We start from the raw sequence: 24747 nt of genomic DNA on the forward strand, positions 1-24747 counted from the left end.
CCCGAGACGTGTAACATGAGATTGTAAAAAGGCCTCAGAGCAAAGGACTATTAGTGCGAAAGTGGAAAGTAATGTGTGTGATCCCGTATATACAAAGCGCGATCCCGTGTACACAGAGCGAGATCCCGTGTACACAGAGCGTGATCCCGTATACAGAGCGTGATCCCATATACACAGAGTGTAATCCTGTATATACAGAGCGTTATCCCGTATACACAGTGCGTGATTCTGTATACACAGAGCGTGATCCCGTATATAGAGTGTGATCCCATATACAGAGTGTAATCCTGTATATACAGAGCGTGATCCCGTATATACAGTGCGTGATCCCGTATACACAGAGCGTGATCCCGTTTACACAGTGTGATCCTGTATACACAGAGCGTGATCCCATATACACAAAGCGTGATCCCGTACACAGAGCGTGATCCCATACACACAGCGTGATTCTGTATACACAGAGCGTGATGCCATATACACAAAGCGTGATCCCGTATACAGAGCGTGATCCCATATACACAGAGAGTAATTCTGTATATACAGAGCATGATCCCGTATATACAGTGCGTGATCCCGTATACAGAGCGTGATCCCATATACACAGAGAGTAATCCTGTATATACAGAGCATGATCCCGTATATACAATGCTTGATCCCGTATACAGAGCGTGATCCCATATACACAGAGAGTAATCCTGTATATACAGAGCGTGATCCCATATATACAGTGCGTGATCCCGTGTACACAGAGCGTGATCCTGTATATAGAGCGTGATCCCATATACACAGAGTGTAATCCTGTATATACAGAGCGTGATCCCGTATATACAGTGCGTGATCCCGTATACACAGAGCGTGATCCCGTGTACACAGTGTGATCCTGTATACACAGAGCGTGATCCCATATACACAAAGCGTGATCCCGTACACAGAGCGTGATCCCATACACACAGCGTGATTCTGTATACACAGAGCGTGATGCCATATACACAAAGCGTGATCCCGTATACAGAGCGTGATCCCATGTACACAGAGAATAATCCTGTATATACAGAGCATGATCCCGTATATACAGTGCGTGATCCCGTATACAGAGCGTGATCCCATATACACAGAGAGTAATCCTGTATATACAGAGCATGATCCCGTATATACAATGCGTGATCCCATATACAGAGCGTGATCCCATATACACAGAGAGTAATCCTGTATATACAGAGCGTGATCCCGTATATACAGTGCGTGATCCCGTACACAGAGCGTGATCCCGTGGACACAGTGTGATTCTGTATACACAGAGCGTGATGCCATATACACAAAGCGTGATCCCGTATACAGAGCGTGATCCCATACACAGCGTGATTCTGTATACACAGAGCATGATGCCATATACACAAAGCGTGATCCCGTATACAGAGCGTGATCCCATATACACAGAGCGTAATCCTGTATATACAGAGCATGATCCCGTATATACAGTGCGTGATCCCGTATACACAAAGCGTGATCCCGTATACACAAAACGTGATCCCGTATAAACAGAGCATGATCCCGTATAAACAGAGCGTGACATACAGAGTGTGATCCTGTATATACAGAGCATGAGCCCATATATACAAAGCATGATCCTGTATATACAGAGCGTGATCCCGCATATACAGAGTGTAATCCCGCATATACAGAGCGTGATCCCGTATATACAGAGCATGATCTCGTATATACAGAGCGTGAACCTGTATATATAGAGCGTGATCCTGTATATACAGAGCGTGAACCTATATATACAGAGGGTGATCCCGTACATACAGAGCGTGATCCTGTACATGCAGAGCGTGATCCCTTATATACAGACTGAGATTCCTTATATATTGAGCGTGATCCCTTATATACAGAGCGTGATCCCGTATATACAGAGCGAAATCCCGTATATACAGAGTGTGATCCCGTATATACAGAGCGTGATCCCTAATATGCAGAGCATGATCCTGAATATACAGAGCGTGATTCTATACATACAAAAGGCTGCAGATCTTCTCTGTGAAGCTTCCAGCAGTCATCCCCCATCATCTTCACCTTCCATCTACCTTGGTAGTTGTGCTGTTTCTATTTGTTTTAGTTAAAACTGTTATTTAATGTTTTTCATGCTTGTCTCTGCTGCCATCTACTGGTCAGACCTTTCGGCTCCTCTGTTTCTTTTGTCCAGCCCATGGGAGTGTCTGCTGATCCTCTTACATCACTTCCTGGCATATTCAGTTCCAGCCAGAGTTTGTGAGAAAAACACCCCCTTATTGCAGCTGCTGGAAGCAAAGTCTTCTGACCTTAGTGGCTTCAGAAACAAGCATCACAAGAGAACCACAATGCCAGGTACTTGGACCGCTGTACTCTGCATGTCCTAACCTTTGGAGAAAATAAACCACCATTGTTTCATCTCAGCATGTGCATGTTTAACTCTGGATCGCTCTGGTCATGTCTGCCTCACCTATAGGAAAACGAAGGTAAGATTCTCACACCATCCCTCAACTACGCACCTTCAATCGCCTTCAAGTGGGGACAGAACAGTAGTGTCTCCCATCATCTTCACCTTCCATCTACCTTGGTATCGTCCTCCATCATCTTCACCTTCCATCTACCTTGGTGTCGTTGTTACATCATCTTCACCTTCCATCTACCTTGGCAGCGTTGGTCCATCATCTTCACCTTCCATCTACCTTGGCAGCGTTGTTCCATCATCTTCACCTTCCATCTACCTTGGCAGCGTTGGTCCATCATCTTCACCTTCCATCTACCTTGGCAGCGTTGTTCCATCATCTTCACCTTCCATCTACTTTGGTAGCGTTGTTCCATCATCTTCACCTTCCATCTACCTTGGCAGCGTTGTTCCATCATCTTCACCTTCCATCTACCTTAGCAGCGTTGTTCCATCATTTTCACCTTCCATCTACTTTGGTAGCGTTGTTCCATCATCTTCACCTTCCATCTACCTTGGCAGCGTTGTTCCATCATCTTCACCTTCCATCTACTTTCGTAGCGTTGTTCCATCATCTTCACCTTCCATCTACCTTGGCAGCGTTGTTCCATCATCTTCATCTTCCATCTACCTTGGCAGCGTTGTTCCATCATCTTCACCTTCCATCTACTTTGGTAGCGTTGTTCCATCATCTTCACCTTCCATCTACCTTGGCAGCGTTGTTCCATCATCTTCACCTTCCATCTACCTTGGCAGCGTTGTTCCATCATCTTCACCTTCCATCTACCTTGGCAGCGTTGTTCCATCATCTTCACCTTCCATCTACTTTGGTAGCGTTGTTCCATCATCTTCACCTTCCATCTACCTTGGCAGCGTTGTTCAATCATTTTCACCTTCCATCTACTTTGGTAGCGTTGTTCCATCATCTTCACCTTCCATCTACCTTGGCAGTGTTGGTCCATCATCTTCACCTTCCATCTACTTTGGTAGCGTTGTTCCATCATCTTCACCTTCCATCTACCTTGGCAGCGTTGTTCCATCATCTTCACCTTCCATCTACCTTGGCAGCGTTGTTCCATCATCTTCACCTTCCATCTACCTTGGCAGCGTTGACCATCATCTTCACCTTCCATCTACTTTCGTAGCGTTGTTCCATCATCTTTACCTTCCATCTACCTTGGTAGCGTTGTTCCATCATCTTCACCTTGCATCTACTTTGGCAGCATCCCCCAACATCTTCATCTTCCATCTATGGTACCTTGGTAACGTCTCCCAGGCTGTATGTGGGGGAGAGGTAGCGAGGCTATATACAGTTAGGTCCAGAAATCTTTGGACAGTGACACAATTTTGGCGAGTTGGGCTCTGCATGCCACCACATTGGATTTGAAATGAAACCTCTACAACAGAATTCAAGTGCAGATTGTAACGTTTAATTTGAAGGTTTGAACAAAAATATCTGATAGAAATTGTAGGAATTGTCACATTTCTTTACAAACACTCCACATTTTAGGAGGTCAAAAGTAATTGGACAAATAAACCAAACCCAAACAAAATATTTTTATTTTCAATATTTTGTTCCAAATCCTTTGGAGGCAATCACTGCCTTAAGTCTGGAACCCATGGACATCACCAAACGCTGGGTTTCCTCCTTCTTAATGCTTTGCCAGGCTTTTACAGCCGCAGCCTTCAGGCCTTGCTTGTTTGTGGGTCTTTCCGTCTTAAGTCTGGATTTGAGCAAGTGAAATGCATGCTGAATTGGGTTAAGATCTGGTGATTGACTTGGCCATTGCAGAATGTTCCACTTTTTTGCACTCATGAACTCCTGGGTAGCTTTGGCTGTATGCTTGGGGTCATTGTCCATCTGTACTATGAAGCGCCGTCCGATCAACTTTGCGGCATTTGGCTGAATCTGGGCTGAAAGTATATCCCGGTACACTTCAGAATTCATCCGGCTACTCTTGTCTGCTGTTATGTCATCAATAAACACAAGTGACCCAGTGCCATTGAAAGCCATGCATGCCCATGCCATCACGTTGCCTCCACCATGTTTTACAGAGGATGTGGTGTGCCTTGGATCATGTGCCGTTCCCTTTCTTCTCCACACTTTTTTCTTCCCATCATTCTGGTACAGGTTGATCTTGGTCTCATCTGTCCATAGAATACTTTTCCAGAACTGAGCTGGCTTCATGAGGTGTTTTTCAGCAAATGTAACTCTGGCCTGTCTATTTTTGGAATTGATGAATGGTTTGCATCTAGATGTGAGCCCTTTGTATTTACTTTCATGGAGTCTTCTCTTTACTGTTGACTTAGAGACAGATACACCTACTTCACTGAGAGTGTTCTGGACTTCAGTTGATGTTGTGAACGGGTTCTTCTTCACCAAAGAAAGTATGCGGCGATCATCCACCACTGTTGTCATCCGTGGACGCCCAGGCCTTTTTGAGTTCCCAAGCTCACCAGTCAATTCCTTTTTTCTCAGAATGTACCCGACTGTTGATTTTGCTACTCCAAGCATGTCTGCTATCTCTCTGATGGATTTTTTCTTTTTTTTCAGCCTCAGGATGTTCTGCTTCACCTCAATTGAGAGTTCCTTAGACCGCATGTTGTCTGGTCACAGGAACAGCTTCCAAATGCAAAACCACACACCTGTAATCAACCCCAGACCTTTTAACTACTTCATTGATTACAGGTTAATGAGGGAAACGCCTTCAGAGTCAATTGCAGCCCTTAGAGTCCCTTGTCCAATTACTTTTGGTCCCTTGAAAAAGAGGAGGCTATGCATTACAGAGCTATGATTCCTAAACCCTTTCTCCGATTTGGATGTGAAAACTCTCATATTGCAGCTGGGAGTGTGCACTTTCAGCCCATATTATATATAGAATTGTATTTCTGAACATGTTTTTGTAAACAGCTAAAATAACAAAACTTGTGTCACTGTCCAAATATTTCTGGACCTAACTGTATGCTATATATGGAGAGGGGGACTAGGCTGTATATGCTATATGTGGGGGAGGGGTCTAGGCTATTTAGGCTCTATGTGGGGGAAGGGTAGCTAGCTAGGCTGTATAAGCTATATGTGGGAGAGGGGGACTAGGCTGTATATGCTATTTGTTGGGGAGGGGTAGCTAGGCTATATAGGCTATAGGTGGGGGAGGGGGACTAGGCTATATATACTATATGTGAGGAAAGCTGGACTAGGCTATATATGCTATATAAGGGGAGGGGGACTAGGTTGTATATGCTATTTGTGGGGGAGGGGTATCTAGGCTATAGGTGGGGGAGGGGGACTAGGCTATATATATACTATATGTGAGGAAGGCGGGACTAGGTTATTTATGCTATAGAAGGGGAGGGGGACTAGGCTGTATATGCTATTTGTGGGGAAGGTGTAGCTAGGCTATTTAGGCTATAGGTGGGGGAGGGGGACTAGGCTATATATACTATATGTGAGGAAAGCTGGACTAGGCTATTTATGCTATATAAGGGGAGGGGGACTAGGCTGTATATGCTATTTGCGGGGGAGGGGTAGCTAGGCTATATAGGGTATATGTGGGGGAAGGGAACATTTTCAAAAGAGAGCAAAGCGTCATGGAGAGTGTGAGCAGGTGAGGGCAGCCAAGAAGCTGAGCATAATTTAGGGTATGTGCGCACGTCTGCGTTCTATTCCGCAGCGTTTAAGTCACTGCATGTGCCGATAAGCTGCGTTTTGAATGCATTGTGGTGGCGCATGTAAGCTGAAAAACGGGCTAAATTCATTGCGAGGCTGCGGCTGATTTACCCTGTGTTGTGTCTCACGTACACGAGGCTGGAGAAGAAGAGGGACAGTGTCTGCAGAGCAGCAGTAGGGGGTCCTGTGGGATCAGCTCCCCCTGTGTCTGCAGAGCAGCAGTAGGGGGTCCTGTGGGATCAGCTCCCCCTGTGTCTGCAGAGCAGCAGTAGGGGGTCCTGTGGGATCAGCTCCCCCTGTGTCTGCAGAGCAGCAGTAGGGGGTCCTGTGGGATCAGCTCCCCCTGTGTCTGCAGAGCAGCAGTAGGGGGTCCTGTGGGATCAGCTCCTCCAGTGTCTGCAGAGCAGCAGTAGGGGGTCCTGTGGAATCAGCTCCTCCAGTGTCTGCAGAGCAGCAGTAGGGGGTCCTGTGGGATCAGCTCCTCCAGTGTCTGCAGAGCAGCAGTAGGGGGTCCTGTGGAATCAGCTCCTCCAGTGTCTGCAGAGCAGCAGTAGGGGGTCCTGTGGAATCAGCTCCTCCAGTGTCTGCAGAGCAGCAGTAGGGGGTCCTGTGGGATCAGCTCCCCCTGTGTCTGCAGAGCAGCAGTAGAGGGTCCTGTGGGATCAGCTCCCCCTGTGTCTGCAGAGCAGCAGTAGGGGGTCCTGTGGGATCAGCTCCCCCTGTGTCTGCAGAGCAGCAGTAGGGGGTCCTGTGGGATCAGCTCCTCCAGTGTCTGCAGAGCAGCAGTAGGGGGTCCTGTGGAATCAGCTCCCCCTGTGTCTGCAGAGCAGCAGTAGGGGGTCCTGTGGGATCAGCTCCCCCTGTGTCTGCAGAGCAGCAGTAGGGGGTCCTGTGGAATCAGCTCCCCCTGTGTCTGCAGAGCAGCAGTAGGGGGTCCTGTGGGATCAGCTCCTCCAGTGTGTGCAGAGCAGCAGTAGGGGGTCCTGTGGGATCAGCTCCCCCTGTGGCCGCAGAGCAGCAGTAGGGGGTCCTGTGGGATCAGCTCCCCCTGTGTCTGCAGAGCAGCAGTAGGGGGTCCTGTGGAATCAGCTCCTCCAGTGTCTGCAGAGCAGCAGTAGGGGGTCCTGTGGAATCAGCTCCTCCAGTGTCTGCAGAGCAGCAGTAGGGGGTCCTGTGGGATCAGCTCCCCCTGTGTCTGCAGAGCAGCAGTAGGGGGTCCTGTGGGATCAGCTCCTCCAGTGTCTGCAGAGCAGCAGTAGGGGGTCCTGTGGGATCAGCTCCCCCTGTGGCCGCAGAGCAGCAGTAGGGGGTCCTGTGGGATCAGCTCCCCCTGTGGCCGCAGAGCAGCAGTAGGGGGTCCTGTGGGATCAGCTCCCCCTGTGTCTGCAGAGCAGCAGTAGGGGGTCCTGTGGAATCAGCTCCTCCAGTGTCTGCAGAGCAGCAGTAGGGGGTCCTGTGGAATCAGCTCCTCCAGTGTCTGCAGAGCAGCAGTAGGGGGTCCTGTGGAATCAGCTCCTCCAGTGTCTGCAGAGCAGCAGTAGGGGGTCCTGTGGGATCAGCTCCCCCTGTGTCTGCAGAGCAGCAGTAGGGGGTCCTGTGGGATCAGCTCCTCCAGTGTCTGCAGAGCAGCAGTAGGGGGTCCTGTGGGATCAGCTCCCCCTGTGTCTGCAGAGCAGCAGTAGGGGGTCCTGTGGGATCAGCTCCCCCTGTGTCTGCAGAGCAGCAGTAGGGGGTCCTGTGGGATCAGCTCCTCCAGTGTCTGCAGAGCAGCAGTAGGGGGTCCTGTGGGATCAGCTCCCCCTGTGGCCGCAGAGCAGCAGTAGGGGGTCTTGTGGGATCAGCTCCCCCTGTGTCTGCAGAGCAGCAGTAGGGGGTCCTGTGGGATCAGCTCCTCCAGTGTCTGCAGAGCAGCAGTAGGGGGTCCTGTGGAATCAGCTCCTCCAGTGTCTGCAGAGCAGCAGTAGGGGGTCCTGTGGGATCAGCTCCCCCTGTGTCTGCAGAGCAGCAGTAGGGGGTCCTGTGGGATCAGCTCCTCCAGTGTCTGCAGAGCAGCAGTAGGGGGTCCTGTGGGATCAGCTCCCCCTGTGGCCGCAGGATCTCCAGTCCCACTCTGACTAGAAGGAATCGTGGTGAGTGCAGCACCACACTCTTATCAACTCTAAGGCTATGTCCGCACGTTGCTTTTTACCTGCTTTTTCTTCTGCGCTGTTTAATGCCAAAATGGTTGTGTTCTGCTTTTCAAGCAAAGTCTATGGGAATTTGGGTTTCTTGTCCGCACTATGCAGTTCAAACTGCAGCCTTTTTGTTGCAGAACTTTGGTCAAAAACTCAGCTTTGCAGTGCAAAACCCAAATGGCAAAAACAATTGACATGTGAATTGTTTTTGCCATTTGGGTTTTGCACTGCAAAGCTGAGTTTTTGACCAAAGTTCTGCAACAAAAAGGCAGCAGTTTGAACTGCAAAGTGCGGACAAGAAACCCAAATTCCCATAGACTTTGCTTGAAAAGCAGAACACATCCATTTTGGCATTAAACGCTGCAGTTGAAAAAGCAGCAAAAAAGCAGGTAAAAAGCAACGTGCGGACATAGCCTTAAAGAAAATCTGCCTTTACTGCCCATAGTAACCAATCACAGCGCAGCTTTCACTTCTGATACTGCTGAGGTAAAGTGATAGCTGGTGTCTGATTGGTTGCTAAGGACACCACCTGACTTTTTGGAAGCTGGGTTATTAAATCTTCTCTGCCCACAGCAGCCAATCAGAGCGCAGCATCCATTAATTTCTAACCAATCTAATGACACCAAAACCGTGCACCAAAGATCACGTAGAGGAGTCACAGTCAGTTCCGATGGCGTCCGTCTTTTCTATATAGTTATTCCGGTCACAGTTTTATCCGGCAGAGCTGTGTAACCACAGAAGAGAACATTCCAGTAATGGAATCTACTATTAATGGACTTATAAAATTAATAATTCTGGAGACGTTCCCCATTGTGCGGAGTGATGAGCGCTCTGCTCCGGCCTCATCTCGGCTCTGCTCCGGCCTCATCACCGCTCTGCTCTGTCCTCATCGCCGTTCTGCTCCGGACTCATCACCGCTGTGCTACAGCCTCATTGCTGCTCTGCTCTGGCCTCATCACCGCTGTGCTACAGCCTCATTGCTGCTCTGCTCTGGCCTCATCGCCGCTGTGCTACAGCCTCATTGCTGCTCTGCTCTGGCCTCATCGCCGCTGTGCTACAGCCTCATTGCTGCTCTGGGCTCATCGCCGCTGTGCTACAGTCTCGTCACCGATCTGCTCTGTCCTCATCGCCGTTCTGCTCCGGACTCATCGCCGCTGTGCTACAGCCTCATCACCGCTCTGCTCCGTCCTCATCGCCGTTCTGCTCCGGACTCATCGCCGCTGTGCTACAGCCTCATCGCCGCTCTGCTCTGGCCTCATCGCCGCTGTGCTACAGCCTCATCACCGCTCTGCTCTGGCCTCATCGCCGTTCTGCTCCGGACTCATCGCCGCTGTGCTACAGCCTCATCGCCGCTCTGCTCTGGCCTCATCGCCGCTGTGCTACAGCCTCATCGCTGCTCTGCTCTGGCCTCATCACCGCTGTGCTACAGCCTCATCGCCGCTGTGCTACAGCCTCATCGCCGCTCTGCTCTGGCCTCATCGCCGCTGTGCTACAGTCTCATCACCGCTCTGCTCTGGCCTCATCGCCGTTCTGCTCCGTCCTCATCGCCGCTCTGCTCCGTCCTCATCGCCGTTCTGCTCCGGACTCATCGCCGCTCTGCTCCGTCCTCATCGCCGCTCTGCTCTGGCCTCATCGCCGCTGTGCTACAGCCTCATCGCCGCTCTGCTCTGGCCTCATCGCCGCTGTGCTACAGTCTCATCACCGCTCTGCTCTGGCCTCATCGCCGTTCTGCTCCGTCCTCATCGCCGCTCTGCTCCGTCCTCATCGCCGTTCTGCTCCGGACTCATCACCGCTCTGCTCCGTCCTCATCGCCGCTCTGCTCCGGACTCATCGCCGCTCTGCTCCGTCCTCATCGCCGCTCTGCTCCAGCCTCATCACCGCTGTGCTACAGCCTCATCACGGCTCTGCTCCAGCCTCATCACCGCTGTGCTACAGCCTCATCACCGCTCTGCTCTGGCCTCATCGCCGCTGTGCTACAGTCTCATCACCGCTCTGCTCTGGCCTCATCGCCGTTCTGCTCCGTCCTCATCGCCGCTCTGCTCCGTCCTCATCGCCGTTCTGCTCCGGACTCATCACCGCTCTGCTCCGTCCTCATCGCCGTTCTGCTCCGGACTCATCACCGCTCTGCTCCGTCCTCATCGCCGCTCTGCTCTGGCCTCATCGCCGCTCTGCTCCGTCCTCATCGCTGCTCTGCTCTGGCCTCATCACCGCTGTGCTACAGCCTCATCACGGCTCTGCTCCGTCCTCATCGCCGTTCTGCTCCGGACTCATTGCCGCTGTGCTACAGCCTCATTGCTGCTCTGCTCTGGCCTCATCACCGCTGTGCTACAGTCTCATCACGGCTCTGCTCCGTCCTCATCGCTGCTCTGCTCTGGCCTCATCGCCGCTGTGCTACAGTCTCATCACCGCTCTGCTCTGGCCTCATCGCTGCTCCTTATCTTTTAATTAGTATCTAGTTGTATCTGTTCTTCCTGATGATAAAATAATAATGTCCGGTGATAACGCCGCGGAGAGGAGAGACGGATCAGAATCACCTTTTTCTTAATAACATTTTGCTTTGCTTACTGACCTGTGGCCCCCCAGGTACAATCACCCAGGCCCTTCTGAGGCTTTGTGATATCACAACTCACATCATCCAGCAAGAGAGACTAACCAGCACCCCTGTACCTCGGTACCCCGGGTCACTCTGCCTATAGAGGGAGAGTCTTTCTATGGACACTCTGCCAAATTTTGTATTTCTATGGAAGCTCGGCCATGTCTTGTCTTTCTCTGGAAGCTCAGCTGTGTCTTGTCTTTCTATGGGCGCTCAGCTGTGTCTTGTTTTTCTCTGGATGCTTGGCCATGTCTTGTTTTTCTCTGGATGCTTGGCCATGTCTTGTTTTTCTCTGGATGCTTGGCCATGTCTTGTTTTTCTCTGGATGCTTGGCCATGTCTTGTTTTTCTCTGGATGCTTGGCCATGTCTTGTTTTTCTCTGGATGCTTGGCCATGTCTTGTCTTTCTATGGAAGCTTAGCCATGTCTTGTCTTTCTATGGATGCTCAGCCCTGTCTTGTCTTTCTCTGGAGGCTCAGCCATGTCTTGTCTTTCTCTGGAGGCTCAGCCATGTCTTGTCTTTCTCTGGATGCTTGGCCATGACTTGTCTTTCTATGGAAGCTTAGCCATGTCTTGTCTTTCTCTGGAGGCTCAGCCATGTCTTGTCTTTCTCTGGATGCTTGGCCATGTCTTGTCTTTCTATGGAAGCTCGGCCATTTCTTGTCTTCTCATCCTTGATCCCTCTGGACAGTGCACAGTAGCTTGTGGCCACCCTCTGTGGCTCTGGCGAGCATGCCTCCCTTAGCTTTTGCAGACAAAGATCCCACATGTGGCTGCTTTTGCAGAACCCTCTTGTCATGTCTTGGTGCCGATAATACATGGCGGATGTGTAGCGCCCTACAGGACAGGTGTATTAACCTACTCGTCGGGGGTGCAGATCCTCTGTGCCATCACGGGGTGGCTTGGCCCAGTTCCGTTGCCCCGAGGTGTACAGGAAGGGGAGGATGGTGGTGGACGGGAGGCAGGAATGGAGGATGAGGGTGGTAGTTGGAGGTAGAGGACGGGGGTGACGGTTAGGAAAGTCTATTAGGATGATCATGACACCACTTGTGGTATGCGGCCAGGTACGCGGCCGCCGCTGCAGGGTCTCTCTCCGGGGCAGATGTTAGGTGCAGCTGGGATAATGTCGCTCCCCACAGGTGGAGCGGGATTACCCCAGGGAGGATGATGAAGGACGGGGGAGGTTGTAGTCCCCGATGGCGCCGCAGCGTTGGGTGACGACGCCAGTTAAAGGAAAGGCAGAGACGGGCTGTGGTTCCAGGTCTTTTTACTCACAGGTTTTCAAGCACTGCCCTAGAGTACCGCTCTCTGCTATAATGGGCTCCAGGCGATCCCGGATCCATCGCCGGTCACCGCCGATGCCCGTGAAAGTCTGTTAGTGAAGTATCTCTCAGTTGCTGTCCGGAACCTGGGCTGAGCCTCGTCTTCCAAGGCGCGGGCCCATGAAGAGAGAAACACTAACTCCAGTTGTCAGTGCTAGATGTTATCCCAAGCTGTGCCCAGGAAGGTTCTGCTCTAAGAGTGATGGTTGCGCCTATTTCTACCCCATGTGGTGCCCGCCCCCAGTGGTTTTCCTAGAGACCAGGAAGTCCCATGCTTCATGGTGGCTGCCTACCCTGTCTGCCCAAGGCCAACCCCCTGTGAGTAAGCACCTTACTGCCTTACTGTTTTATGTGTGTGTTTTGTGAAGGCACCGGCAGGTTAACCTCCTCCTAACCCAGGATAGATATTACCCCTGAAAAGTGGTGTAATACCCAGTGGCGCCTGAAGCCCAGGGGCACCGCAGATGCTTTTCTCCATGGCCTGCAGTTTTGTCTTTTCACTGTGCAGAACGTGACACAATATTTCTCTGACATTTTGTGACTTTTTTTAATTCTGAGTTTTGTTCCTCTACAAACGGTTGTCTTTGTCCGCACCGTACGATATCTTTCTGCTTGTCAGATGGATGGAGATCATCACTGGCTTCTTATCCCATCCGGGAATTTAAGATGCGCCAGAAATGGAAATGATGCAGCTCGTGATGAAGTCGCCTGTGGATCTGTGCAAATTGAACCAAGCGCAGGTGTTTAGCGGTAGAATCAGCGTAAAAAAGACAATCTCCTCTCATCTTAAATTCCCTTTATGAGCGGGAGATGCCAAAGCTGCTAATCCTCCACCGCTCGTCATTCAGGGGGAATATTTACATGAGCAGCCTATGCCAGTCACAGTATGGCGGGCAGTAAATGCCAGTCAGTCGCAGGTTTTTGCCTTTTTCCCAAAAGTTTTGCACAATGTGTGCCAGAAAAAGTTTTCTGCAGTTGCAGTTAGAATCTTTTTCTTAAAGGGGTTGTATGAAACTCTTTCTCAAAGACCCTAATGAGGAGTTGTGGATTATTAGATGAGCTCTCCTATTTAGGATTCCGATCAGTAGCATAACTAGGGTCTCTGGGGCCCCTGGCCAAATTTTGGACCAAGCTCCCAAAAGCCCTATAGATATCAACTGGTTAAGGCATCCAATGCACTTTAAAGGGAATGTGTCACTATTTATATGTGTGGCACCCCAGTGGTCAAGGGAGCCACAGTGGCGTTATTCTCCTCACCGGGGGGCAATGCTGTGCCTGGAAGCAGCGGGGAAATCTCCATGTCAGGTACAATCAAACACAACACTTCCTAACTCAGGCCAGAAGGGGGAGCTCAAATCCTGGTTGGGACGAGCTTCCCTGTGCATTCTGGGCTAGGGCGGGGTTAGACAGGGAGACAGGAAGAGGGACCTCAGAACACGAGAGGCGAGGAAAGAGAACGCTGTAAGAGAGCTTTGGCGTAAGCTTTCCAGGACTGAGCGCAAGAATTAGGACACCGGGGTCCTCGACTGTCGGGTGCTAACGGCCCAGCAGTAAAACCCGGACAGCAGGAGATTCCATATCTCTTGCCTCACAAGAGACTCCCAGGGCGAAGTAGCACAATAGAGTCTGGGGCTGCAGAAATACAAGCGGGCCCTGCATCCGGCTCGTACTGCCCGCCACAAGGAGCAAGGCATGTAGCATCAAAGAAGAGGGACACTGTGCTGCTTCAGGCCACAGTGACCCACGCACAGAGCGCACTAAGGAAGGCCTCCAAACCACCTGGCAAAGAGAGAATCCCCACTACTTCCTGGCTGACCGGACTACTGTAACCTCAGGACCATAAAGACCGACAAGTAAAAGGTAAAAGAAACTACCGGCCTGTGTTGTCCAGTTACTGTCGGCGTCCTCAGTCCTGCACCCCAGTGCACACCACCATAGACTGCCACCCCCATCATCCTCCCTGGAGCCAAGCTCTACCTGTGGGGAGCTGAACCATCCCAGCTGCGACACCATCCGCCCCAGAGGACAGCACCCGCAGCGGCGGCTAATCCCTGGCTGCACACCACAGGTGGCGTCACAAGACAACTACTACATCCTCAACCCCTTCATCTCCATCATCCATCCCTTTTGTGGACACCTTTGGGTCACAAAACCGGGCAGGGCCTCCCGTGACAACCCTCTGACCTTCACCGGCCCGGTGATGAGTATCCCCCAGACCCCGTGGGGTGCTCATTAGAGATGAGCCACCCCCTAGCATTCGAGTTCGGTTCGTCGAACGGAGGCTCCGTTCGACGAACCGTTTGATGAACCACTCGAACCCCATTGAAAACAATGGGAGGCAAACACAAACACATAAAAACACATTATACATGTACACATACAGTTAATAAACATTGCCATTACACTTATAGGTCCCCGCGACACGTCCTGCACTCTGTCTCCCGACGCTTTTCCTTCCGATTATCGCTGTGTCATCCCGGTAACCAGCACTGATGATAGAACCTATCGTGACGTCAAAATAGCCATGTGATCAGTCACGTGTGTATTATCTCATTGGCTACAGACTGGTCACATGGCTAGACGTCATGCTAGGTCCTGTCAGTGCACCTCTCTGGTACGCGGTGCTCGTTCCAGCATCTCCATGTACCGGCGAGATGCTCTGGCACATGGTCAGCTTCCCCGTTCCTGCATGTGGGTGCTCTTTACAGAGTCAGCCCACATGCAAGGACTGGATGCCACAGCCGGTGAATTGCGGCATTGGGAATCACGTGATCGGAGCACCGTTGCTATGGTAACCCGCCTGTCAGGGGTGACGTCACCGCTTACAGCACGCAGCTTCTGCTCACTCTCACTGAGTGAATAGACTGCATGGGAGCAGCAGCGTTCTTCCTCCCACGCAGTGCTGTCTGATGTAGCAGAGCTGTAGCTGTAGCAGGATCGTGGAGGAGGGCTCACAGGGAGTAAAAACATGGAGTCTCTAAGTGTGTCTGTGTATTTATTTCTATTAAAGTATTTTTTCTCTGTGTGGTGTCTTTTTTTTTAACGCTTTATTGGAGATTCTTAATGGCCGGGTCAAACTTGCCTGACATTAAGGCTAGTTTCACACTTGCATTGAACTGTATCCGTTGCATTACGTTGTGTGACGGATGCAACGGATGTGTTGCATATAGTGGCACAACGGATGCAACGGATTGTACAAAACAACGGAATCAGCCCTTTTTTTTTTTTTTTTTACAGTTTCACCGGCGGCAGACTATTGTGAATGATCAGCTGATCACTCCCAGAAGCCGGTCGCCGGGTGATCAGCTGATCGCTCCCAGCAGCCGGTCGCCGGGTGATCAGCTGATCGCTCCCAGCAGCCGGTCGCCGGGTGATCAGCTGATCGCTCCCAGCAGCCTGTCGCCGGGTGATCAGCTCATGGCTCGGCCGCCGAGAATGTGTGCAGGGGGCGGAGTGCGGAGTGGGTGGAGCCGAGCGGGGCCATGGCGCTGAGGACAGGTGAGTGTGTGTGTGTGTATGTGTATACATATACATGCGGAGTGGAGTGCGGGAGGGGGCGGAGCCGAGTGGGGAAGTGTCAGGCTCCCTGCACACGTAACCAGGGTAAATATCGGGTAAAGCACTTTGCTTGGTTACCCGATATTTACCTTAGTTACGGGTGCAGGGAGCCAGAGAGAGCATGCGCAGTGAAATCCTAAGGATTCCGCTGCTCAAAAAAAGTTACATGCTGTGTTCCTCCCGCTGGGCGGAAGCAACGCAGCGTCGCCCAGTGGAAGCAACGCATGTCCTTTTGACACAATCCGTCATCCATACAAGTCTATGGGAAACAGCGGAATCTGTTAACGGATTCCGCTGTTTTCCAAAAGGGCGGATTGTGACGGAAGGAAAACAACGCAAGTATGAAAGTAGCCTAAGAATCTCTGGCTTAATACTAGTTAGTAAAACAAAGCTAGTATTAACTCATAATTACCCAGCAAGCCACCCGGCTTCAGGGTTGCGGGAAGAGTTAGATACAGAGCCAGTTGATGGCGCTTCTATGAAAGCGCCATTTTCTGGGGCGGCTGCGGACTGCAATTTGCAGCAGAGGCGTCCAGAAAGCTCGGGCCAACCTGTGCTGCGGATTCCAATCCAGAGCTGCCTAGTTGTACCTGGCCACCATGAATTTCTAGTACAGATAAAAAAAAAACACAACACACAGAAAAATATTTTTATTACAAATAAAACACAACACAATTAGTGACTCCATCTTTATTGAAATAAAGAACCCCCCTCCGCAGTAATCATGGGTCAAGGGTCCCGCGCCGTCCAACCTGGATCCAATATCATCTGATCGGTTTGCTGGAAGGCAAAGCGATCAGATGATGTGTCAGGTTCAAGGGCCTGAATCACATGACACAGCAGCTGATTGTATAAACGGCTTTTATACAATCAGCTGATGCATCAGTGCAAAAAAAACAAAACAAACTACACACTTCAGTGCAGACTCCTGTCCGACAGCATCAGCTGATAGTTTAGCTGGCCTCACCGCTCGACTTATAGTATCAGCCGATTCTGTCAGGTGACCGCATCAGCTGATCATCAGCTGATCATCGCCAGGTCTGAGAGAGAGAGAGAGAGAGAGAAGAGAGAGAGAAGATAGTGAAGAGAGAGTGAAGAGAGAGAGAAGAGAGAGAGAAGAGAGAGAGGAGAGAGAAGAGAGAAAGGAAAGAGAGAGGGAAAAAGAGAAAAAGACAGACTGAGAAAAAGAGAGAGAGGGAGAGAGAGAATAAGAGAGAGAAGAAAGAGAGAGGGAAAAAGAGAAAAAGACAGACTGAGAAAAAGAGAGACTGAGAAAAAGAGAGAAAAAGAGAGAGGAGAGAGAGAGAGGGAAAAAGAGAGAGAGAGAGGGAGAGAGAGGGAGTGAGAGAGAGAGAAAAAAAGGGAGAAAGAGAGGAGAGAGAGGGAGAGGGAAAAAAAGAGAAAAAGAGAGACAGAGAGAGAGAGAGAGCAATGCAGCCTCATTCCGTGAACTCCTCCGATTTTAGAGGTGTGTCCCCCGCTCACAGCTGATGTCCGACTCCTCCCCTCAGTGCATAATTAAATTAAATTATAATTAGAAATAAATAAAAATTATAATTTAAAATTAAAAATAAATTACATTTTTTACCGGGACGGCCGGGACTCAAACTCATGACCTAATGCTTCTTAGACGGGAGCTCTATCCATTGAGTTTCTAATGAGAAACATAGGCAGATTTGGTTATCTTGACGTCTACATTGCAGAGTGAAGTCTGGTGACAGCGCAGCTCACATCAGGTGCTACGTGAAGAGGACACAGAGCGATCGAGTTATACGGGGCTCCCTGTCATCTTCATGTAGCAGAGCTGACAGTGTCGTGTGGATTACTTCGGACCTGGAGGTGTTTGGGGATTAATAAAAAGGTAAATGTGGTGTTTTTTTGCCTTTTATTCCAAATAAAGGATTTTTCGTTGTGTGTTTCTTTACTTTCACTTACAGTTTAATCATGGGAGGTGTCTCGGGAAGACGCCTGGCATGATTAACTCCTTATTACCCCGATTGCCACCGCACCAGGGCAATTCGGGATAAGCTGGGTAGAGTTCCGGGACTGCCGCATCTAATGGATGCAGCAATTCCGGGCGGCTGCTGGCTGATATTGTTAGGGTGGTGGGCTCCCCATAATGTGGCGCTCTCCATCCTGACAATACCAGCCTCCAGCCGTGTGGCTTTATCCTGGCTAATATCAAATATGGGGGAACCGCATTTTTTTTATTTATTTATTTTACTGCACGATATAGAGCTGCCCGCCGGCGGCTGTGATTGCTTGCAGTGAGACAGCTGTCACTCATCGTGGCGGCGTGTCTGACTGTAACCAATCATGGACATCAGTGGGCAGGGAAAGCACGGAATAACTAATTGAATAATGAAGCGGCAGCCATTTTCAAAAGAGGAAATGCCGCTGGAGATTTGTGACAGCCGTGGAGCGAGACGCCCGTGATCAGTGATTAGGAAAGAGAGAGGGATAGTGCTGGGGACGCAGGACACATGCAGATACGAAAGGTGCGCACATACTTACTGTGAAAAGCCACGCTTTTAGTGCTCGAACCGATCTCGAACGTTACTCGAACTGACGAACTTTTAGCAAATCGTTCGAGTTCGTCGAACGACTCGAACACCCCCCAAAATCACTCGAACATGAAATTGGCAAACTTTGAACCTCGCTCATCTCTAGTGCTCATATGCACATGTATATCTTTCTAAGACAAGTCCAGCAATTCCCTGACACGTGCTCGTTCTGCTCAGTGCTGCTTGTTCTGCTCTGTGCTGCTCGTTCCATTCTTTTTGCTCAGTGCTGCTTGTTCTGCTCAGTGCTGCTTGTGCTGTCGTTCTGCTCAGTGGTGCTTGTATTGCTCAGTCCTGCTTGTTCTGATCAATGCTGGTCATTCTGCTCTGTGCTGCTCGTTCTGCTGAGTGCTGCTCATTCTGTTCTTTTTGCTCAGTGGTGCTCGTGCTGCTCAGTGCTTCTTGTGATGTCATTCTGCTCAGTGGTGCTTGTTCTGCTCAGTGCTGCTTGTGATGTCATTCTGCTCAGTGGTGCTTGTGCTGCTCAGTGCTGCTTGTGATGTCATTCTGCTCAGTGGTGCTTGTGCTGCTCAGTGCTGCTTGTGCTGCTCAGTGCTGCTTGTGATGTCATTCTGCTCAGTGGTGCTTGTGCTGCTCAGTCCTGCTCAGTGCTGCTTTTTCTGCTCAATGCTGGTCATTCCGCTCAGTGGTGCTCGTGCTGCTTATGCTGTCATTCTGCTCAGTGGTGCTTGTGCTGCTTGTGCTGTCATTCCGCTCAGTGCTGCTTGTGCTGTCATTCTGCTCAGTGGTGCTCGTGCTGCTCAGTGCTGCTTGTTCTGCTCAATTCTGGTCATTCTGCTCAGTAGTGCTCGTGCTGCTTGTGCTGTCGTTCTGCTCAGTGCTGCTTGTGCTGCTCAATGCTGCTTGTGCTGGTCACTGCTGCTTGTTCTGATCACTGCTGCTTGTGCTGGTCACTGCTGCTTGTGCTGGTCACTGCTGCTTGTGCTGCTCAATGCTGCTTGTGCTGGTCACTGCTGCTTGTTCTGATCACTGCTGCATGTGCTGGTCACTGCTGCTTGTGCTGGTCACTGCTGCTTGTTTTGCTCACTGCTGCTTGTGCTGCTCATTCTGTGCAGTGTAAATAACAATTTCCAGATTTTTGTAATGTCATGCATTTTATATGCCAACTCAATTCAGACAATTTTAACCATATAGAAAAACTTGAGTCTTTAACACGAGATTTTTTGCAAAAAATATTGCAACATATTTTATTTATTTAATACAAGACATTTAAAAGAAGAGACTTATCAGATTCAGATTCGTGCATTCAGAACTACGGGCGTCTGATGCACAACAAACAAAGGGGAAACCGGGGACACAATAACAATGGAGGGCCCTGGAGCTAGTGAGAGGGTAGATGAGACACCTTCTGTCATCACCTGCAGCTGTCCCTACTCTCCTAGCTAGTCCCTATACAGTCTCTGCAACTGTCACCAAACAGGAATCTGAGGCCCTGAGACACCCTGTAAATGCCCTGGCTAGTGAGAGGCAGGTGAGGGATGCTAACCACACTGCTGCACTAATAAGACACAAGGGAAGAAAGGACAAACTGGGGAAACTGCAACAAAAATAGTATAAAGCCCAAGTTCAGGACAACTCCTCAGCAGGACCTTCCACCTAGGCAGCCAGAGAACAATGAGTTTGTATCTTCAGCAAGGATTGCTGGGAAACCTGAAGGGACGTGGCAACAAAATTGACATGAACTCATAAGGCACTGAAAGGAATGAAACTACATTTAAATGTAAAGTCCCAGAAGGAAATGAGAAATTCCAACCCTGAATCCATCTCCAAAAATAGAGAGATGACCGTGACAGGTCCGTCTAAGAACAGTATGGTGATAGGACATCATGTCTGATCATTATGGTGTTAGGACATCATGTCTGAGCATTATGGTGATAGGACATCATGTCTGAGCGTTATGGTGTTAGGACATCATGTCTGAGCATTGTGGTGTTAGGACATCATGTCTGAGCGTTGTGGTGATAGGACATCATGTCTGAGCGTTATGGTGTTAGGACATCATGTCTGAGCATTGTGGTGATAGGACATCATGTCTGAGCATTGTGGTGTTAGGACATCATGTCTGAGCATTATGGTGTTAGGACATCATGTCTGAGCATTGTGGTGTTAGGACATCATGTCTGAGCATTATGGTGATAGGACATCATGTCTGAGCGTTATGGTGATAGGACATCATGTCTGAGCATTAAGGTGATAGGACATCATGTCTGAGCATTAAGGTGTTAGGACATCATGTCTGAGCATTGTGGTGTTAGGACATCATGTCTGAGCGTTATGGTGTTAGGACATCATGTCTGAGCATTGTAGTGTTAGGACATCATGTCTGAGCGTTATGGTGTTAGGACATCATGTCTAAGCATTATGGTGTTAGGACATCATGTCTGAGCGTTATGGTGATAGGACATCATGTCTGAGTATTGTGGTGATAGGACATCATGTCTGAGCGTTATGGTGTTAGGACATCATGTCTAAGCATTATGGTGTTAGGACATCATGTCTGAGCGTTATGGTGATAGGACATCATGTCTGGGCATTATGGTGATAGGACATCATGTCTGAGCATTATGGTGATAGGACATCATGTCTGAGCATTGTGGTGTTAGGACATCATGTCTGAGCGTTGTGGTGATAGGACATCATGTCTGAGCGTTATGGTGATAGGACATCATGTCTGAGCGTTATGGTGATAGGACATCATGTCTGAGCATTGTGGTGTTAGGACATCATGTCTGAGCGTTATGGTGATAGGACATCATGTCTGAGCATTGTGGGTTTAGGACATCATGTCTGAGCGTTATGGTGATAGGACATCATGTCTGAGCATTGTGGCGTTAGGACATCATGTCTGAGCGTTATGGTGATAGGACATCATGTCTGAGCATTGTGGTGATAGGACATCATGTCTGAGTGTTATGGTGTTAGGACATCATGTCTGAGCATTATGGTGTTAGGACATCATGTCTGAGCATTATGGTGATAGGACATCATGTCTGAGCATTATGGTTATAGGACATCATGTCTGAGCATTGTGGTGTTAGGACATCATGTCTGAGCATTATGGTGATAGGACATCATGTCTGAGCGTTATGGTGATAGGACATCATGTCTGAGCATTGTGGTGTTAGGACATCATGTCTGAGCGTTATGGTGATAGGACATCATGTCTGAGCATTGTAGTGATAGGACATCATGTCTGAGCGTTATGGTGATAGGACATCATGTCTGAGCATTATGGTGATAGGACATCATGTCTGAGCGTTATGGTGATAGGACATCATGTCTGAGGGTTATGGTGTTAGGACATCATGTCTAAGCATTATGGTGTTAGGACATCATGTCTGAGCATTGTGGTGTTAGGACATCATGTCTGAGCATTATGGTGTTAGGACATCATGTCTGAGCGTTATGGTGATAGGACATCATGTCTAAGCATTATGGTGTTAGGACATCATGTCTGAGCGTTATGGTGATAAGACATCATTTCTGATTGTTTTGGTGATAAGACATCATGTCTGAGCATTGTGGTGTTAGGACATCATGTCTGAGCATTATGGTGATAGGACATCATGTCTGAGCATTATGGTGTTAGGACATCATGTCTGAGCGTTATGGTGTTAGGACATCATGTCTGAGCATTGTAGTGTTAGGACATCATGTCTGAGCGTTATGGTGTTAGGACATCATGTCTGAGCATTGTGGTGTTAGGACATCATGTCTGAGCGTTATGGTGTTAGGACATCATGTCTGAGCATTGTAGTGTTAGGACATCATGTCTGAGCGTTATGGTGATAGGACATCATGTCTGAGCATTATGGTGATAGGACATCATGTCTGAGCGTTATGGTGTTAGGACATCATGTCTGAGCATTGTGGTGATAGGACATCATGTCTGAGCGTTATGGTGTTAGGACATCATGTCTAAGCATTATGGTGTTAGGACATCATGTCTGAGCGTTATGGTGATAGGACATCATGTCTGAGCATTGTGGTGATAGGACATCATGTCTGAGCGTTATGGTGTTAGGACATCATGTCTAAGCATTATGGTGTTAGGACATCATGTCTGAGCATTGTGGTGATAGGACATCATGTCTGAGCGTTATGGTGATAGGACATCATGTCTGAGCATTGTGGTGTTAGGACATCATGTCTGAGCATTGTGGTGTTAGGACATCATGTCTGAGCGTTATGGTGTTAGGACATCATGTCTGAACATTATGGTGTTAGGACATCATGTCTGAGCATTATGGTGATAGGACATCATGTCTGAGCATTATGGTGATAGGACATCATGTCTGAGCGTTATGGTGATAGGACATCATGTCTGAGCATTGTGGTGATAGGACATCATGTCTGAGCGTTATGGTGATAGGACATCATGTCTGAGCATTATGATGATAGGACATCATGTCTGAGCGTTATGGTGTTAGGACATCATGTCTGAGCGTTATGGTGATAGGACATCATGTCTGAGCATTGTGGTGATAGGACATCATGTCTGAGCGTTATGGTGATAGGACATCATGTCTGAGCATTGTGGTGTTAGGACATCATGTCTGAGCATTGTGGTGTTAGGACATCATGTCTGAGCGTTATGGTGTTAGGACATCATCTCTGAGCATTATGGTGATAGGACATCATGTCTGAGCATTATGGTGATAGGACATCATGTCTGAGCGTTGTAGTGATAGGACATCATGTCTGAGCGTTATGGTGTTAGGACATCATGTCTGAGCATTATGGTGTTAGGACATCATGTCTGAGCATTATGGTGATAGGACATCATGTCTGAGCGTTGTAGTGATAGGACATCATGTCTGAGCGTTATGGTGTTAGGACATTATGTCTGAGCATTATGGTGTTAGGACATCATGTCTGAGCATTGTGGTGTTAGGACATCATGTCTGAGCGTTGTGGTGATAGGACATCATGTCTGAGCATTGTGGTGTTAGGACATCATGTCTGAGCGTTATGGTGATAGGACATCATGTCTGAGCATTGTGGTGTTAGGACATCATGTCTGAGCGTTATGGTGATAGGACATCATGTCTGAGCATTGTGGTGTTAGGACATCATGTCTGAGCATTGTGGTGTTAGGACATCATGTCTGAGCGTTATGGTGATAGGACATCATGTCTGAGCGTTATGGTGATAGGACATCATGTCTGAGCATTGTGGTGTTAGGACATCATGTCTGAGCGTTATGGTGATAGGACATCATGTCTGAGCATTGTGGTGTTAGGACATCATGTCTGAGCGTTATGGTGTTAGGACATCATGTCTGAGCGTTATGGTGTTAGGACATCATGTCTGAGCGTTGTGGTGATAGGACATCATGTCTGAGCATTGTGGTGTTAGGACATCATGTCTGAGCATTGTGGTGTTAGGACATCATGTCTGAGCGTTATGGTGTTAGGACATCATGTCTGAGCGTTATGGTGATAGGACATCATGTCTAAGCATTATGGTGTTAGGACATCATGTCTGAGCGTTGTGGTGATAGGACATCATGTCTGAGCATTGTGGTGTTAGGACATCATGTCTGAGCATTGTGGTGTTAGGACATCATGTCTGAGCGTTATGGTGTTAGGACATCATGTCTGAGCGTTATGGTGATAGGACATCATGTCTGAGCGTTATGGTGATAGGACATCATGTCTGAGCATTGTAGTGATAGGACATCATGTCTGAGCATTGTGGTGTTAGGACATCATGTCTGAGCGTTATGGTGATAGGACATCATGTCTGAGCGTTATGGTGATAGGACATCATGTCTGAGCGTTATGGTGATAGGACATCATGTCTGAGCGTTATGGTGATAGGACATCATGTCTGAGCGTTATGGTGTTAGGACATCATGTCTGAGCGTTATGGTGATAGGACATCATGTCTAAGCATTATGGTGTTAGGACATCATGTCTGAGCGTTGTGGTGATAGGACATCATGTCTGAGCATTGTGGTGTTAGGACATCATGTCTGAGCGTTATGGTGTTAGGACATCATGTCTGAGCGTTATGGTGATAGGACATCATGTCTGAGCGTTATGGTGATAGGACATCATGTCTGAGCATTGTAGTGATAGGACATCATGTCTGAGCGTTATGGTGATAGGACATCATGTCTGAGCGTTATGGTGATAGGACATCATGTCTGAGCGTTATGGTGATAGGACATCATGTCTGAGCGTTATGGTGATAGGACATCATGTCTGAGCGTTATGGTGATAGGACATCATGTCTGAGCGTTATGGTGTTAGGACATCATGTCTGAGCGTTATGGTGATAGGACATCATGTCTGAGCGTTATGGTGATAGGACATCATGTCTGAGCGTTATGGTGATAGGACATCATGTCTGAGCATTATGGTGTTAGGACATCATGTCT

At 49.0% G+C, this 24747-nt stretch overlaps 1 protein-coding gene across 6 annotated transcripts in view; it reads left to right on the plus strand.

Moving 5' to 3' along the window:
• Nucleotides 1-24747, plus strand: part of DIAPH2 (diaphanous related formin 2) — a 1791241-nt gene that overhangs the window by 486798 nt on the left and 1279696 nt on the right. The gene's annotated exons all lie outside the window — the stretch shown is intronic.

The sequence above is a fragment of the Anomaloglossus baeobatrachus genome, chromosome 9, assembly GCF_048569485.1.
Source record: "Anomaloglossus baeobatrachus isolate aAnoBae1 chromosome 9, aAnoBae1.hap1, whole genome shotgun sequence".
In the NCBI taxonomy this organism is placed as follows: Eukaryota; Metazoa; Chordata; class Amphibia; order Anura; family Aromobatidae; genus Anomaloglossus; species Anomaloglossus baeobatrachus.